Source organism: Crocuta crocuta, unplaced genomic scaffold (assembly GCF_008692635.1).
Source record: "Crocuta crocuta isolate KB4526 unplaced genomic scaffold, BGI_CrCroc_1.0 scaffold38, whole genome shotgun sequence".
In the NCBI taxonomy this organism is placed as follows: Eukaryota; Metazoa; Chordata; class Mammalia; order Carnivora; family Hyaenidae; genus Crocuta; species Crocuta crocuta.
The window spans coordinates 2,774,806-2,793,348 of NW_027532605.1; the positions used below are offsets into that span (position 1 = coordinate 2,774,806).

Here is an 18,543-nt window from a genome sequence, read left to right on the forward strand (position 1 = left end):
TTTGCTGTAACGCTGAGGCCTTTTCTTGGAGTCGGTCCACTAACTGCAGTAACACAGCGGTACTTTCTTTGAGAAGCCGTCTCATGGCACCACCCTCTTGATCTAATTTCTGTAAAGAAATGGTGAGGCTGCAAAGACACCAGGGCAACACCGGGGGGTAGACCACATTACTCCTGACAAATGCTCAACACTCCTCCCGTGGGAAAGCTTCACACCCCGCCTCGCTGAACGCAGGTGTGCAGTCATACCTCCCTCCCGGCTGTCTTCCCCTCCAGCCCAGGAACCAGCAACACTGCAGAGGACGCTGCTCGGTCAGACTCTGTCCCGGAGGGCAGAAGATGGGTGAGGCGACAGGGACCGCAGCCACAACCCCACCTACAGTGGACACACCGTGTGAGCATCAATTACTGCTCTGGGCCACTACGATTCCCAGGTTTTATCTTTTACTTATTTTTTTAAGTTTACTTATTTACTCCGAGAGAGGGAGAAGGAGACCATAAGTAAGAGAGGGGCAGAGAGGGAGAGAATCCCAAGCAGGCTCTGCACTGTCAGTGCAGAGCCCGGCACGGGGCTCGACCTCACGAACCGTGAGATCGTGACCTCAGCCGAGATCAAGAGTCAGACACGTAAACAACCGAGCCACCCAGGCGCCCCAAGATTCTTGGGTTTTACATGATCACAACTCAACCCACCTATCCTGAATGGCTGGCAATATTAGTGGGAATACTGTTCTTTCAGGACTCCCCAAATCCTATACAGTAACCTCAGCCACTCTTAAATCGGCTGCAATCATTTTTAGAAACTTTTATCAGGTGGTCTCCAAAGCATTCATATGAATTCAAATAAATGTTCACAAAAACAGTAATTCTTTTTGCACATATATTTAAAATCATTATGTTATAGAGTAGTAAGTACAACGGGCATAAGGTTTGGGGGAAAGAAAGCACAGCTGAGTCTGGATATGCACACACCCCCACTGGCAGGAACAGAAACTCAAGAACATACTACAGGGTAGCCCTCTGGCTCTACTCATTTAGCGTGTTCTGGGCAGCAGTTGATATATTTTCCAGAGAAAAAGAACACCAACTCATCTAGCAAGTCCGGAGGTCACTAAGACCCTAGACTGTTTTCTAAAGCTGTGAGCCTAGAAAATTAAAAGAATGAATAGTACTATCAGATTACCAGGTTAAAATATTGGCTACTGTCTCAAAACTATATCCAACTGCCATATTTTTTTCAGTCCCAAATGTACAGTCAGAAGTGCTTAAGTCATGTAAGAAGGCACAAAAATGACACTTCAAACCCACAACCAGACATAGAGTCAAGAGGACAAGGTCACATGTCATTCCATAACCTTGCTCTTAAAGACAGAGTAAACACATAAGTTACCATTAAAAACTAAATTTGAGTTTCATACTTTAAAATTATATACTTCTTTAAAACTGTCCACAGAGATAAATGTTCCTCTCAAGGTTGCCCAGCAAAATCTGGGTGCTTCTATTTTAGGTAGCCAAATAGTAAATCTATCCATGATTTGTATACTTTTAGAAGTCTGATACTCAGCCTTGTCAATAAAAAGATGAACTTTCGTGTAGAAATCCTATTGACATATTTCAACAGACTGCTGAAAGAAACACTGTGTAAACACATACACACCAGAAACCCCAAAACAACCAACCATAGTTTGAATACCCTACTCACAAATCCACCTCAGATCCTTAACCAATATGCGTGTGAAGGCTCCCTCCTCAGCATCAAATACAATAATCTTAACCTCTACAGCTTTAATTAAAAAAAAACAAAAAAAAAACAAAAAAAACATCTGGAGAATACAAGGCAGTCATACCATACCTGCCAAAATAATTCTGCCTCAGATTCTACCGGGATAGCGACCCACTTGGTCTTATTTAACCAAGGTAGGCTCCTGCAAAGAAATGAACCCAAAACCAAACCCTAGGGTGAAAACATTAATTTGTGAAATTTGAGGTGTATTCAAATATAAAGTGTTCCTGAACCCTGACCTAAATCAGTGTTCCCACCTTTTTGTCTTAGAGAGAGAGAAGAGTATGCATGAGCCGGGGAGGGGGGCAGAGAGAGAGAATCCTAAGCAGGCTCAGTGCAAAGCCTGACAGGGGGCTCAACCTCATGACTGTGAGATCATGACCTGAGCCAAAATCAAGAGTCAGATGTTTGACCAACTGAACCACCCAGGCGCCCTTCACTGTTTTTTTTTTAACTGTGAGATAAGCGACCATGAGGACAGGACTAAATCACAAAGTGGTTTAGTCTTCGCATCAGATAAAACGTCATCAAAATAATAGAAGAGTTAATCTGATGCGTGGAAGAATGAATACTTTGCTACAAGATGAGAAGCTGCAGTTGAGTAGAAGAGGGCCAAGACCCAAAGCCTGCAGGACCTAGACACCAAAGGGTCAGGAGGAGCTGCGGGGTGAGACCAGAGGAGCGCAGGTCACCAAAGCCAAGAGGTGACTGTGACAAGGAGGCGCAGATGATCAACCGTGTGGAAGATGGGGAGCACAGAACAAGGAGGGAAACATGTGGGTCATCAGACCTGAATCTACGTGTTAGGGGCTGAATTGCGTCCCCCTTCCAAATTTATATGTTGAAACCCTAACCCCCAGGGCCTCAGAATGAGACTGGATTTAGAAACAGAGTCTGTATAGAGGTGATTAAGTTAAAATGAGGCCTTTGGGGGCTCAGTCAGTTGGGCGTCCACCTTTGGCTCAGGTCATGATCTCTCAGTTCACGAGCTGGAGCCCCACGTCAGGCTCCGTGCTGACAGCTCGGAGCCTGGGGCCTGCTTCAGATTCTGTGTGTGTGTGTGCGTGTGTGTGTGTGTGTGTGTGTGTGTGTCTGCCCCCCCTCTCTCTCAGAAATAAACATTAAAAAAAATTTTTTTTTAATGAGGCCATTAGTGTGGGCCCTTATCCAATATGACAGGTGTCCTTATAAGAGAAGACGGAGACACAGAAGACACAGATAGAGGGGCAACCACATGAGGACACAGAGAAGGGGGCCAAGGAGAGGCCTCGGAAGAAACCAGAGCTGCCGACACCCTGTTCTTGGACTTCCAGCCTCCAAAACTGTGAGAAAATACCTTTCTGTTGTTTACACTACCCAGTCTGTGGTATTTTATTACGGCGGCCCTGGCAGACTAATAAACCATCCTACAGTCCCTTCTGGCAACTGACTACTTCCAGTCTCTTCTTCTACACCTCAGGTTTCTGACGAGGCCTGCCTTTGACACTTGCTACCCGTTACTTGGCACACACCAACAAAACAGCCGCAGATAAAATGTCACCACCTGTTTGTTGCCCACCTCACTCCCCAAAACGCACTCCTGCCCTAGCTACCACTGGCTGTTGCCCACTTCCTACCCGCCTCACTCCTTATTCTCCTTTAATGGCCTCTCCTTCCTCTGCCTATCACAAAATAATGTTCACCAGAGTTCTAACATCCCCCTTCTTCTCTTCTCATTCCACTCCCCAAGCAATCTTAATTAACATCTTCCACCACGCTGGTGATCCTCCATCTGGACCTCGGGCCCTGGCTTGTCCCTGAGCTCCAGGCCCTGGACTCCAGCGGTCTGCTGAGCTGAGCTCACACTGCCCTGAGGAGGCCCCATACCCCAAACAGAACCCATCCCCCTGTGGGCCTGTGTGTGCCAGCCATTCACGACCTCTCACAGGCCCGAATCCGAGGAGCCATCCCACACATCAGCTATGGAAATGTTCACCACAGTGTCTGATCCAATCAGCTTGTTCTCAACATCTACTGTCAGAAAGCATCCAAAATACAGAGAACATTATATGTACAAAAGTGTTTATCACAGTATCATTTACCACAGCAAAATGGTGGAAGCAACCCAAAAGCCCAACAGTAAATGTTTGGCGAGGGGCACCTGGGTGGCTCAGTCACTGAAGCATCGGCGGACTTCAGCTCAGGTCATGATCTCACGATTCATGAGTTTGGGCCACACGTCTGGCTCTGTGCTGACAGTGTGGAGGCTGCTTGGGATTCTCCCTCTCCCTCTCTCTCTGCCCCTCCTCTCTCTCTCAAAAATTAAGCTAAAAAAAAAAAAAAAAAAACCTCTTCGGGGACCTTATAGTACTCGATGGAATAATACACAAATTATAAAATTTATTTCAAGAACTAGGCAGCAGTATAGATCTTAAACATATATATCAAAGGTTTGGAAAGGATTACTCAGAAGTGACTATAGTTGATAGTTTAGAGTAGTTGGCTCAAGAAGTGTCTTTTTTAGCTCCATTTTCCAAACTCTGTGTAATGTTCTTACGATGATGCTCTAGTACAGAATGTCCAAATGAGAGTTCTAGCAATCTTGGATTTTGTGAATTGCTTGGCTTCAGGGTAAATGGGAAGTTTACTACCAATCTCCCCTCAGCTGTCTGTCGCTCCACCTCCACACTGCATCTGTTACAATATCCAGTGCAAACTTCCATTCAATAAAGTGTCCTCTTAAATCCTATTATACTTGTAGCCCTCAGCAGAAGATCCTCTAAAAAGTGATTAATTCTTCCAAGAAATCCAACTGGACCTGTGAATAGCAGTACCGCTGTGGAACGGAGCTCCCCACGTCTGCCATGGTAATTAAGTATTCTAGTAAAGACCATCATGCACAGCTGCAGCCAAGAGAGCAGGTGTGAGGCTGGAAGCTAAATCACAGGTGAGGCCACCTCCCTAGCAAACATCTGCCTACCTGTGTGCCAGGGAAAGAGGGGCATTTCTCCCGTAAGGTGTCAACTATTCCACCCTGGAGTCAATGAGACAGAAAACGGGCCCCTTCCAAGAATGTGAATGGGTACAAGTTTCCTTTAACATTTTACTTATGCCATTTTGTTTTCCAAATAAGCAACAAATGCCAAGGATTAGGAGTGGGCGGGCAGTTTCACCATTATTTCTTCAATGCTCATACCCCATTCCTGGTACACCTTATACCAAAAAACCCAACAAATTCCTCCCCCTCCACGTTTTGGTATAAATGAAATGAAACAGGCAACAGCCACAAACATATACAAAATTATGCGCACACCTGGGTGAGTCTGTGAAAACCTGGCACACTGCATGGGCCCACGTACGTACACACCTTCTCCGACCACTACCCTACTCAAGTCATATATGTCACGTTTCTAATTTAAAGGATTCCTATGATGAATCCTTTTGAAAATAAATTCTAACTCCTGGTTATACCCATTCTATAAATCTAGATTTTACTGTAATTGTACCAGACTTCCTTACAGCACAGAAAGAATGCTCATAAATATTTATGTTACATTCAAATTGGGCATTTTTGGTGAGACATGAAAAACACTATAAATTGTGAAATATAGTAGGGGAAGGCATCACCTCATTAAATCCCCTCAACTAGATTTTGCATTCAACTGTGAAATCTCACTGAAATTAGCAATATTTCTTAAGGAAGTAGCTCTTCCACTCCATGGCTGTCATACGCTCTTTGAAATCTGTGGTCAGTATTATTTTGAGATACTTAGAGAATACCCCTGCTTACTAAATTCCTGCAGATAAAACAAACTTAGCAGGAAAGCCCGTTTCTCCACTTACAATTATACAAGAGAGCATGAAAGGAAAACTGGAAAGCTTGCTGAACTTTTTAAAAAGTAATTAAAAGCAACAGACCTTTGAGGAAATGTGTCAGATTTGGCAAAGTCTTCTTTGCAAAAATGCATCTTGGTAATCTTCCAGAATTCTGTTCTTCCAGTTTGGAAATGTTTAAAAACTCTGACACATAATGAAATAGTAACAATAGAGATCACCCTACGAAAAACAGGGAATGAGGAAAATCTTAACTTCTGCATCCCCTCAATCTTCCCTTCCTTTCAGACTCCCAATCCCCCATAATTCCTGGTGCTTTCAGGAGGCACAGATCCCCCTCTGGCCCCTAGAGCTTAGTGACTCAGAAAGTCAATCAATCAACTACGGGTGTGAGTAAATAAAAAGTAACTCAATTTAGATTTCTGAAGGCAAAAAGCTATTTAGTTTTACGATTAAAAATAAAGAAAAAATTACTCTTTGAATTGTAGAAATGTATGCATCTCCTTTACTGCATGACAGCAAGTAAAGAAGAACGATTGGATGGGTTAAAAAGAACATGTTCAAGGGGGAGGGGAGCCCAAAAGAGACTGAGTAACAGATGGCTGGAGGCCTGCTCAGGGAGCTCAAGATGGAACACAAAGGGAAAAACAGAAGAAGAAACAAAGAATGAAGAGCTTCTTTTCAAGGGGAACCACACCCCCCACCTTCTAACTTCTGAAGACTTGAATACCCCATAGGTGTAAATGGGAAGGTGCTCCACCACATGTCAAAGCAATCTGAGCAGGCAGGACCCAGATGCCCCTCCTTTTCTGCCCTGCTTTAAGGAACCACTAGGCTTAAGTGCCAGCCTGGCCTTTTCCCATAAGATGTTATTATATTATTATCTGTAGAGAAGTAACATAACCAGACTATAGAAAGTGTGTAAAGTAAGAGGGGTAAAAGCAAGTCACCGCAATCTACGCCACTAACAAAATCGCTATTGATATTTTGGTTCATTTCTTTGCCATCTTTACTCCTAATTATTTTTCAGGAGTAACTAGAGTCCCATATCAAATCATAAATTATATGTGCTGCTTGGATTCAAAGATCTGAGTGTCTGGCAGGGAGGAGGAAGAACTCCAGGAATCCATTTTCAGGGAAGACCAAGGAGTAGGAAGTAACCTTTACACGGAGTGATGCCTGTGTCTGACACTATTCGAGACACATGCATGCGTTAACACGTTGAATCCTTACTACAAACCCCCAAAAGAAGGCTCTATTATGACGTGCATTTTGCAGATGAGAAAACCGAGGCACAGACAAATTAAGCTACATGCCCAACGCCATGGACTATTAAGCAGAAGAGCCAAGTCTCCAAACCAATACTTTCTCCAGAACCAGCCTGTCACCACTATACCACATTGCCTCCCACTGAGGCATATAAGAAAGAACCAGACTCAGTCACACCTGCCCCAGGCGCAAAGCTTCAATGACCAAAAAGCAATTAGTCTAGGTGGGCTGAGGAGTGTGTAACTCTCACAGGACCATCCACCTCCCCCAAAGCCTTCAGTGTGTATTTGGAGAAGGGGCCAGAGAGGGGTGAAAGGGCTTGGCTACTGAAAAAGCCAAAGGTGGCCCTGCTCCAAACCTCTCCCAGGAAGGGAAGAGGGCTTCTCCAGACTCAGAGCAAGAGCGAAGTCTGAGCAGGATTCTGCTGTTTCCAGCAGATGCCAGTACGTGAGGGTAATGACGGCACTCAGATGGGGGACTGGAGATGGAGGGTGGGCAGGAGGCCAGTTCAAACCACATCTTGGTGGTAAGCTCTCTTCACTTGAGCATTTTCTTTTTTTTTTTTTTTAAATGTTTATTTATATTTGAGACAGAGACAGACCACGGGCAGGGGAAGGGCAGAGAGAGAGGAAACACATAATCCAAAGCAGGGCTCCAGGCAGTCAGCACAGAGCCCAACATGGGGCTTGAACTCATGAGCTGTGAAATCATGACGGAGCCAAATTCGGACGCTCAACCAACTGAGCCACCCTGGCACCCCTTGAGCATTTTCATTTGAGGAGGAAGGGGAACAAACTGACCAAAAATAAATATTCCCATGTCATTGTAATTTACACACTACTGAATACCACCATCGTGATGATTTACTAAGAGGCAATAACTTGATTTCAGTCACTGATTACTAACATTTCCATCAATCTATCATTAACAGCAGAGCCCCATCTTGGGACTTCCGAGCTTGTTTTTCATGGTCTGGAAAGCTCTTCAGGCTTCTCTTTGTCCAGCACCGACTCATTCTCAAGATCACTGCACGAACGTCCGTGTCCTCAGATAGGCTCTCCCTGGAGCCTCATCTAATGTCCCCTCTCCCAGCCTTTCTTATTCTCACAGCCCCCTGTCCTTTTCCTTCACAGCACTCATCACAATTCATAAATATGCCATAAATATCTGTGATCATTTCTGCAACGTCTCTCTCCCCTCATACACCAGGAGAGCGGAAACCATACCTGCGCTACCACCACTAACGGCTAGTACAGCGTCTAGTCCAGCATCGGGCACACAATAAACACCCAAACATCTGACGAATGAACACATGTATACACTAAAGAACTAAAAAGTCACCTCCCCTTACTTCTAAAAGCACTGCAGTCATTTTAAAAGTGGAGTGAATGGTGTGACATTTCCATTACAGGTTGTATTTTGTGTTCTATTAGGTAAGCCACCCAACTTCAGGCTTTAAGAACAAACACAAGTTTAAATGGAAACTTGATCAGTCAAGACCAATCTATAAACAAACGCAAAGTCAATGCCATTCTTGTACACCAGCAACACCAATCAGAAATATGAGACACAAATCCATTCTCAGACCACAAAAACCATAAAGCATGTTGGCACAAATCTAAGAGAAGACCTAAGAGTTTTAGACATAAAATTATAAAATTTCATTGAAGGACATAAAAGACATAAATAGAGAGGTGTATCAGTTCACAGATGGTAAGCCATGAAGCCCTAAAGATGTCAATACTCCCCACATGCTATATAAATGCAATGTAATAACAACAACACAAAAAAAAATTTTTTAAAGCCACATGTCTGGCTAATGTAAACACTCCCCAGTATGGAGAAAGAGACAAGAGTGTAACGTGTGTGTGAAACATCAACAGACACAAATACGGAAAATGTCATTTTTGCGAATTCCAGTAATTTAACTATTAGAGGTATGCAACATTACTTTTAATATTTTGACTGTTTTACTTATTTTCTCTTTGTTCTAAGGTGTGAAACAGTAAATGCTCTAAGTTCAGAGAGCAAAAGTATGGGGGAAACTGACAAAGATGAGAACAAACCTGGGTTATGAGAGACATGTAACAGATGGAAAGGGGCTTCCAGGGTGAAGGAAAGATCCAGGAGAATAAGGAGATCAAAAGGCTTAAGACCCATCTGAGAGTGAACCAAGTGTGGCTCGCACCAATCGCATACATATTCTCCTAGAAAGTCAGCTGGTAATGGCTCTAGAAATGGTACTGGGAAGTAAATACAGCAGGGTTATCAAATAATGGTCCCTGCCAGAAGTGGTTCAGGGGTCACACAACGGGGACACGTGCATACTGTAGCTCTCTTGGATAGTCACCATCCACAATCACAAATGAAAAGCCATAATAAGTCTTTCTGCAAAGAAGCCCATTTAAACCTCTTTAAAATATTGGACCAACACCTACTTCTCCAAGGAACCCTTTACGACAGTACACATATACTCACTTTATGGAATTTTTTGTGTCAACCTACTTTTTATGGAACAACCCACTTTGGTAATTGCTACATTCTACCAACTCAGCATTTTAGAGGCCTGAGCCAGAGCAGAAGCTTAAGGATTTGAAAAGTAAAGGAATAATCAACCAAACATAACAACTGAATGGATGGGCCACAGAAAGTAGAGAAGTAGGGAATGCTTCTGGAACCCCAAGTCCAGATGATGACGGGAACGCTATCAGCACAAACGGCGAAGTCAAAAGAGGATCAACTATTAGGTAATGAGTACTGAGCTTGAATTTAGATGGACTTGGGGAGACAGTGAGGTATTCCCCTAGAAGGAAAACAGCAGGAAGTTAAAAGACTACAGTCAAAGGGCACCTGGATGACTCAGTCGTTAAGCATCTGACTTCAGCTCATGTCATGATCTCACAGTTCATGAGTTCGAGCCCTACCTGGTGCTCTGTGCTGACAGTGTAGGGCCTGCTTGGGATTCTCTCTCCGCCCCCCTCTCTCTCTCTGCCCCTCTCCCACTTGCTCTTGGGGGGGGGGGGGGGAAGGGGGAAGGAAGGGAACGGGAGAAAGGAGACTATGGTCAAGTTCCCAGATCTGTTCCAGGTCAACTTCATGAGCCTCAGCAGGTCTCAGATACAACGAAGAGGTTACAATGGTGAACTTTAGGCTCTTTTAACATTAATACTCTACCATTCCAAAACTGGGGCACTTGGGAGTCAAAATACCAATACTATCAAGTTCTACCTTTAAAGGTGTGAAATGTATAGAATACAGAATAAAAATAAACAATTCAAGAATCTGAATATATGAATTTAAATATACGAATGGGAGGTTTTTAAGAGATCATGCAATTAGAGATATTTAAGAGTTATCCATGAAACCTACGAAGCTATGAGGTCTAACTCCGGCCCTCTCCCCAACTGTCACAGAACACTTAGTATTCCACTGCTACACAGAGCAGAAGCCTGAATCTGACCCAATGTGACAATTCATATGTTTTTATGAATACCTCTCAACACCCTGAGGATTTCAGGCAAATGAGAACTTTTTCCTAGATGGCTCACCACATCAAGGGTAGATCAAAACTGTGGTCAGCTTATTACAACTGTTAAGCAGGGTGCCTACAAAGCACTAGCCATGAGCGCTGACCTCAGCCCAGGGTTTATAAAAATTAAGCTTTTCCTGAAGCACCCAGGTGGCTCAGTTGGTTAAGCATCCAGCTTTGGCTCAGGTCATGGTCTCGTGGTTCGTGGTTTCGAGCCCGGCATCAGGCTCTGTACAGACAGCTCAGAACCTGGAGCTGCTTCAGATTCAGTCTCCCTCTCTCTATCCCTCCCCTGCTTGTGTGAACACAAACTCTCTCTCTCTCTCTCTCAAAAATAAATAAATTTTAAAGTTTTTTTTAAAAAGTTAAGCTTTTCCTAAAATAATTTAGCCTGGGGTTCTAAAATGAATAAAATCGTGATGATCCTTCTAAAGTACTTTCAAGGGAAAAAAAAGATCAGCTAAGAACTGCAAGTAGCGCTGTAGGGTGTAATAATAAAGAACTTAAAAGGAAGCAGCATTCAGGGAGAAGAGAGAAGAGAGGTACGATGGAAAATGCAAGCAGGCTAGCAAGGATCTTTCCATCAAGGTTGAAAAGTTTTTGAAAAAACCAAGATGTTGTTGTTGTTTGTTTTGATTGAAGTATATGAAAACTACTTTCATGCAACTAGTGAAAATCAGTAGGGAAATGACACGCACACACACTGTTAACAAAAGCCAATAGTTAACAACCTGTTCCATTGTCTTTTCCATTCAATTTCTGAAAATCTCTTTAAGGATGTCAAATTCCTCTCTTTTCTCTCTAACAAGTTTAAAAACACACAAGGTACCATTTTGAATTGTATTTTCATTTTTAACACAGCAAAATGAAGCCATCCGTGCATTTTCAAAGCCTCCTGAGTTTACCCAGGATTGGTGGGAAAGTCCCTGGAAGGCACAGACCTGGCTTCCTTTTGGCCTCTCAAACTATCAAGGAAAGCCAGGTACCTGGTATTTTTAGAAGCTCAGTGTTGTTTATCTGATAAGCAAAGGAAGAGTGTCCATTTTCACTTTTCTCCAGACTTCAACTTCTGAAACAGCCTATCTTGGAAGAATATAAATTCCACATCAACCTTCTTCTTCCCCACCTTGTCCCAAGTCTTAGGCCCTCAGCCCCAGCTTGGCAGTGGTGCTCACACCCTTCCACTCAGATACATAGGACCCTGAAATCCAACCGGTTGCCCAGCAGCACACATGCTGCTTCTGGATAGACTAGAGACCAGAGACCAGACAAAGCCCCGGAAAGTCCCAGATGGCCGTCTAATTCCTGCAGATAAAGAAGTGCCAGGAGACAGTAAGACAGATCCCCAGGCAAGGAATGGGTCCTCACCAGCAGGCTGAATCCTGTTCACCAAGTCGCCCTCATTTGAGGTAGAATGAGGCACAATGGGAGAGCCAAGCACAATCTCCAGAAAAGAAGGAGAAACAGAGAAGCGTTTCGACCGAACCGCCCAGCTCTGGACTGGCCAAGGACATCCAGAGGAACCCTGACTCCAGCTGACACAGGAAGCAAGGCGAGAGGGAGAGACTGTCAGGGCAGGGCCTCCCTCCAACTCCTTACACTCCTCACAAGTGGCCCAACGCGGGGCTCCTGGGTGGCTCAGGAGGTTAAGCGTCCAACTCTAGATTTGGGCTCAGGTCATGATCTCCTGGTTCATGAGTTTGAGCCCTGTATCTGGCTACATGCTGGCGGTCTGGAGGCTGCTTAGGATTCTCTCTCTTTCCCTCTCCCTCTGCCCCTTCTCCTTTCTAAGTACATAAATAAACTTCAAAAAGGGGGGGGGAGGGTGGGGGGGAGGGCCAAAGCTTCAAAGAGAACACTGCACTAGGAGGCAGCATGTTGCTCTGGGAAGCACAGTTCCTGGGCAAATTACTCAGTTCCCTCATCCACAAATCTCTCCTACTGAAGGAGAGCAAGGGGGACTAAACAAGACCAGCTGTACACAGTACCCAGGATGAGGCCTGACACAAAGAAAGCACCCAACACTTCACCAACAAGAGCAATGACTGTCATACAAAATACGAATGCTTCATTCTTCGGGGACGTGGCACNAGAGGCCTGACACAAAGAAAGCACCCAACACTTCACCAAGAGCAATGACTGTCATACAAAATACGAATGCTTCATTCTTCGGGGACGTGGCACTTCCTGGCCACAAGGCAAATACAGCTAAAGTCCATGAACAGCCTCAGGGGGGCTGAATCGCCAGCCAGACTGAACACAGAAGGAGGACGGACACAGGCAGGCGTGAGGGGAAGAAAGCGGGAGGCACCAGGTCCCACCATACGCCAGGACCAACCACGCAGGTCACCACCTTCCCGCATGGAAGGGCACTTGAGACACCCTCAGGACCCACAAAAGGATCCCCAAAGCTCTCCTCCAGGATGCGGCTTCCTAACATCCCAGCCAATCCAACCTTCAGAGACCCAACCCCTTCCACACCATCAAAGGCTAGAGGAAATGAAACCTCGGACAAAGAAGAAGCGGGCGCTGTGCTCAGGGTCCCTCTCACTCTCTTGCTTTTGTTTTAGCTTCTGTCTTGGCAGCAAGTGCCAGTGTGGCCCTGGTCACCACAGCTGTCATAGTCACTTTCTTCATGTCACCAACATCCACTCTGGGCATAGTGACGTGCCCTGCTGTGTGCCCTTGGAGGCACAATGGATTTCCTTTATTGCTTTTTAATGCATGGCCTCCCATCACCCATGTGCTTCATAAAATATGAATGGATGAAGAAGGCACTGACAACTGAAAAGACACCCACGAAAGGTTATAGGTGCAAGATGCTACTGAGCATCCTTCATCCTGCTCAGCAGCTAAGTTGAAGGTGCTCAGCAGACCTCTTGTCTGCCTCCCTTTAAACAACTGGCGGAGGGGAATTTAATGACAAGAGGGGACAAAAGTTGCCACGCCTGTACCAAAGTCCCTAAAGACTGCTAATTACTTCCTAGCTTGAAATAATTACACGAGTGAGTAGAACTCTCAGTCTTCACAGTCTTATCTTAGAAACAAAACCAATATTGACTTTTCCATTTGCCCAGGAGCATTCCGAGAAATCCATAAGCAATTGGTGATGCTAAGGGTTAAATTCCATTCCGCTCCTGCACTTGGTGGTCACTCCTGGGTCAAGGTCAGGTGCCTCCTGCCCACGACCGCTATCCATTCCACCCCAAGGACTGGATACCGCTGGCATTCCCTTCTCACACTGACCACTAAGCTTGTTTGCTTCCCCTGAGGGGAAAGGATGAGCACAGAAATCCCAGGAATATGTGTTCCCATGAGCACAGAAATGTGATGATCTCAGAGGTATTGTAAAGAAGGGCCCTCGACACTTCCCTGAGGAAGGATGTCTTCTGTAACAGGCGCCTGCCAGGACCGAAAGCATGTGCTGGGAAAATGTACGGCCTGCTGCTGCGTATGTTTCCAATTCTGATGCCCCACTTCCTCTTCATAATCACATTCCTTCCCTCCTTATTTCTCTTCTAAAAAGACACTCTGGCATCGGGTCTCCAAAGTGTGCTGTTCTATGAAAAGGCTGTAAGATAAAAGGAGCTAAAATGGATTTCAATAAATATAAAATGCTTAAACTCTATGTAAGATCTATTCTATTCCACCACTTTTAAATGTCTCCAAAAAAGAACACGGTATTTTTAAATGTTGGCAGCCTAACTTTTTAAAAATAAAGTTTCCTTCACTTAAACCTTAGTCACACAGGCCATCACACAGCATAAAGCTTTTTAACAACACAGTTTAAAGAGTTGTGATGTCACTAATTGTGCCTTCCAAAGCTATCTCACAGAGGTTTCCCAAAGGATCAATTATGATAATATATATGAAAGTGATATGAAACTTGCAAAAGGCGAATCACAGAGTCAAACTGTTGTTATTCCTATCGTTAACAGATATCACACCATACAGTGTCTACTTAAAAGAGTGTGGACTTCAGAATCAGACATCGCGGTTCAAATTCCCCCTCCACCACTTACTGGTTACCTACACAAGTAGGGGGTAAGAGGCAAGCTACTGAATTCCCTACACTTCATTTCAACTGTGAAATGGGTACAACACCCACTTTATCAAGTTCTAAGGATTCGTAGAGTTATGTGTGTGTGATGCAAAACCCATCACACATGGTAAACACTAAGCTATAGTAACAATTACTATTAGGCTATTTAATTAAAATCGAAATATCCAGCTATTAAAAATAGTAGAAGGAAAGGGGAGGCGGGGAGAGTCTCACCAAAAAGAAGGACAAATGCTAAAAACATGGATCTTACACTCTGAGGATGCCTTCTTAGCCAAACCACTCCTACCCCCCCACTCCTTCCCCACTGACATCCACAGCTCCTCCTTGCTTTGCATAACTTCGCGCAGCAACCAGGGAGAGTCAGGCTTTAACACCAGGCTTGACAAAGTGATGATTCATCCCATCCCATGAAGGGGGTGCAGCCAGTAGTCAGCCTCAGGCACAAAAAGGGCTCCATGGGGAGAGCCCTGGCCAGAGACAAGCTATGGAAGAGAACCCCGCTACCCCCACCCCGCGTCCCCAGCAACAGTTAACACAGTCTCACGCTTTGCTTGTTGTTAATGTATATTCCAAGGAGTAGCTGGGAGGCATCCAACGGCGCTACACTTTACAAAGCTATCCACGGCACACGCGAAAAGTCCAAAATGGCAACACAACAATAAGGAAGGAGTCTCCCTCTGTTCCCTCTGTTTGCTGCCCGTGGCACAATGTTTTGCCAGGCAGTGTGTTAGTTGTAACAACAAACAGCTTGATGGCTGGACAGCATCCCACTTCAACTTCACATCAGAATGGCTCCTGAGGACAAGTCCCACTGCTTCTCAGCCTGGCCTGAAAATGTGACCACATGTCCTCCCCCCACCCCCGTGAAAAAGACAAACCGTCAGCAGCAGCTTGCACAGCTCTTTTCCATTACCACTTAGTGGGCAGGAAACATATTTTCCCCCTGGAGTAAGCTCCTAATTCCCCTGCTAAGGTTAAGAGGCTTTCAAACTTGGTTGTCCTAAAATGAATGCCCAATGGGGTGGCTTACCAGTGGGTCCTTGGAGCTGTCAAAGACACAGCACTGGGTCATCTGCCGCCCCTGCCTGCAGCCAGACTACTATACCTGGGAATGTCTCCTCAATTACCCGCACGGTAATTCTTTTTTTTTTTTTAATGTTTTATTTATTTCTAGGAGAGAGAGAGAGACAGCGTGAGCAGGGAAGGGTCAGAGAGAGAGGGAGTCACAGACTGAAACAGGCTCCAGGCTCTGAGCTGGCAGTCAGCACAGAGCCCGACGCGGGGCTCGAACCCACGAACCGCGAGATCATGACCTAAGCGAAAGTCGGACGCTTAACCGACTAAGCCACCCAGGCGCCCCTACCCGCACGGTTAATTCTAACTCTCAGTCCAACTCTGCCATCCTTCCACCACTGTCCCATAGACACGACCCATGAATGCCTGGAAATGTCAGCCTCCTCCCAAAACAGGTTTGCCTGGAATACCCCCATTCAAACAACACTCCCCGTCCAGTGCCCCCTGGCTCCCTCAGCAGCTCAACCTTTTTTCCTCCCGGGTTTCTTGATTCCAATCTAGAAGAGGGTCTACTCAACAAATGTCCAACATACTACATTTAATTCTACCTCCCCCTAAAAAAGAAGAAACAAAAATTCCCATTCACCATAACGGTTAAGAGTTCTTTTTCTTATTCCAGGTGGCCCACAGTGGGGCAGTGAAGGCACCGAAGCAGAGGCTTCTCAACTCAAACTCCAAACACTGATGTGTGTGGGGAGTGTTTTCTGGGAAAGCCTGCAAAAGGGTGTTTCAACTCAAGTGTTACATAATCTGATTAATTTATTTAGCAATGTCTAGTTTTATAGTGGTTTCCCCTCAAACATTCCTGGAAAATTGTTATATATTATATTACAATGGAGAAAATTACTCTATGTCATAACCAATTGTCTGCAGTTTGCCTCCTACCCATTCAAGCCAATTATCCACTGGCTACACACACAGATCCACCGGCACGCACATACACACAAATACCCTGATCCATAACAAAAAAGTCTTCTTCCACTGTAACTGAGATTTGATTTCAGCAAACTAACACTGGGAGCGCCTAGAACTCAAGGAAGTGCACAACTTGTTGAGGCAATCAACGCTCGGGCCACGGCCTGAACAAAGCATTACAAAGAAGCTCCAGGAACCCACACGGCCCCTGGACAAACTGTTGTGTTTGCAATCAATTCTCCTATGCACTCTCATCAACGCCTCCCCAACCCTCCGGCCCGCCCCAGAAAGCACCCTCTAGGACTCCCGTTCCTGATCTGGTTTTCATTCGGCCCCGCTCCCTCCCCTTCCCTCTCGACGACCGTGAATCAATCCCATCCCGGGCAGGAAACGAGACCCGGGGCAGCCCCCTCCGCTTCGGCGGAACAAAGGAGAAAGGCGCAGCTGCACGAGCGGGACGCCCCATCGGGTCCCCCTTCTCCCCTACCGCCGCCGCCAGGACACGCCGCACCTGAACCCTACTCCCCAGGACGCCCCCATTGTTCTCCCTACGTTCTCCTTCCCGGAGGAGGCCACCCTGTGGCCTTCCAAAGAACCAGGGGGCCAGGAAACAGCTGTGGGCCAGGGAAATGGAGGGGGTGTGGGTAAGAACGGGGCAGATCTGGATTCCACTTTGCCCACAGTACTAGGAGGATGGGGCAAAGTAAGAGCGACTTTACAAGGCTTCTCTCCCACCCGTCCCCGAAACGACTGCGGAGTCACGACCACCGGGCGCGACCTCCAGCACGCGCGGGTTCTGGCCGCAGCGCCGCCGCGCCGGGAGGGGAGCGCCGCAGCCCCCTCTGACCCGTGCCCCACGGACTGCGGCGGGGCCACCGGGACCTCGGGCACAAAGGCGCGCGGGGCGCCCCCTCTACCGCCCCAGGCGGGCCGCGGCTGGAGCGAGCGGGCAGGGTAAGGGTGAGGGGGAAAGCGCTCGCGCTACCTCGCCGGGCGCCACTCCGCCTCCCGGTCTTCTTCGCGCTCCGGGGCGCCGGCCCACTGCGAGGCGACGGGGCTCCCGCGGCGGCTGCTNAAGAGGAGGCGCCCCGCCCAGCGCCCACGGAGAGCACTGCCCTTATACCTTTTCTTACTCCCGAATTCACTAACATCAAACTAGAAATGTATTAACTAGGGCAGGAGGGATGACGACTAGGAGCCAGCCTGGGGGCACATGCCAGCAAAGACTGGGAATGTTCTCAACAGTTGCTTCTGCCCTAGATAAAAAAGTTTGGATACCCAAGAATATCAGAAAGGATTAATTTGACCGAAAGGGGGAAAAAGTGTATTGACTAGCCAAGTGTGCTTTTACTTACATGATCTGTAATATCTCACATTATGCTAAGTAGACACTAGCCAGTTCTTTCCTACAAAAAATAAAAGATAGTTTAAAAGAAATATCAAATACCCGTATGTATCTGAAAATAGCGTAGTAACAGCCATTGGGTAATGATCAGTGCTGGGGTATTAGTTTGCATATTATTTAGGCATGTTGGAGGGCCAGAGAGTCAGTTACGTCCAGCTTCTCACTCCAGCCCGCCTCTTACCTCTTTGTGGAATTTAGAACAAGCCACTTCACCGAGGTCCTGGTTTCCTCATTCCGGGAGGAAGGAAGGGTGCTCCTCCAACCTTACTCACCGGGTGAGGTGAGGATTACTTGGCTAAGGTGTTAAAAGCTATATAGGCGCAGTAATTATTACTCATGATTCTAACTACTTTATGCTGTAATGAAATAAATTGCCATAAATGGGGCCAGGTTTAAATGGACTGACCTATATCTGGAAACTGTCACTAAAATGAGGTGAACCAAAGAAGTCAGACCATATATAGTAACTCTGTTCCCAGAGCCAGAAGAACAAAGGCACTGGGATTTGTCAAATGTCACCAATAAGTTTTGGGAAGGTGGCAATTGCCCAGACTCGGTCTGCTTGAGGCTGTATCATCATTGATGACACTATCCACATCAATTCAGACATGCACGATAATGGTCTAAGCTAAGGCATATTGAATACCAGGTACTGCTCTGTTCGTGTTTAATCTTTACAAAAACCTAAGATAA

At 45.9% G+C, this 18,543-nt stretch overlaps 1 protein-coding gene across 3 annotated transcripts in view; it reads right to left on the reverse strand.

The window, feature by feature from the left end:
* The window catches only part of MYO1B (myosin IB), a 181,168-nt gene extending 163,655 nt beyond the window's left edge, over window positions 1–17,513 (reverse strand). For all 3 annotated transcript variants that reach the window (XM_077780198.1, XM_077780197.1, XM_077780196.1), the window contains exon 1: window positions 17,431–17,513. The gene's annotated coding sequence lies outside the window, so the exon portion shown is untranslated. The remainder of the gene's footprint in view (window positions 1–17,430) is intronic.
* Between the last annotated feature and the right edge of the window lie 1,030 nt (window positions 17,514–18,543).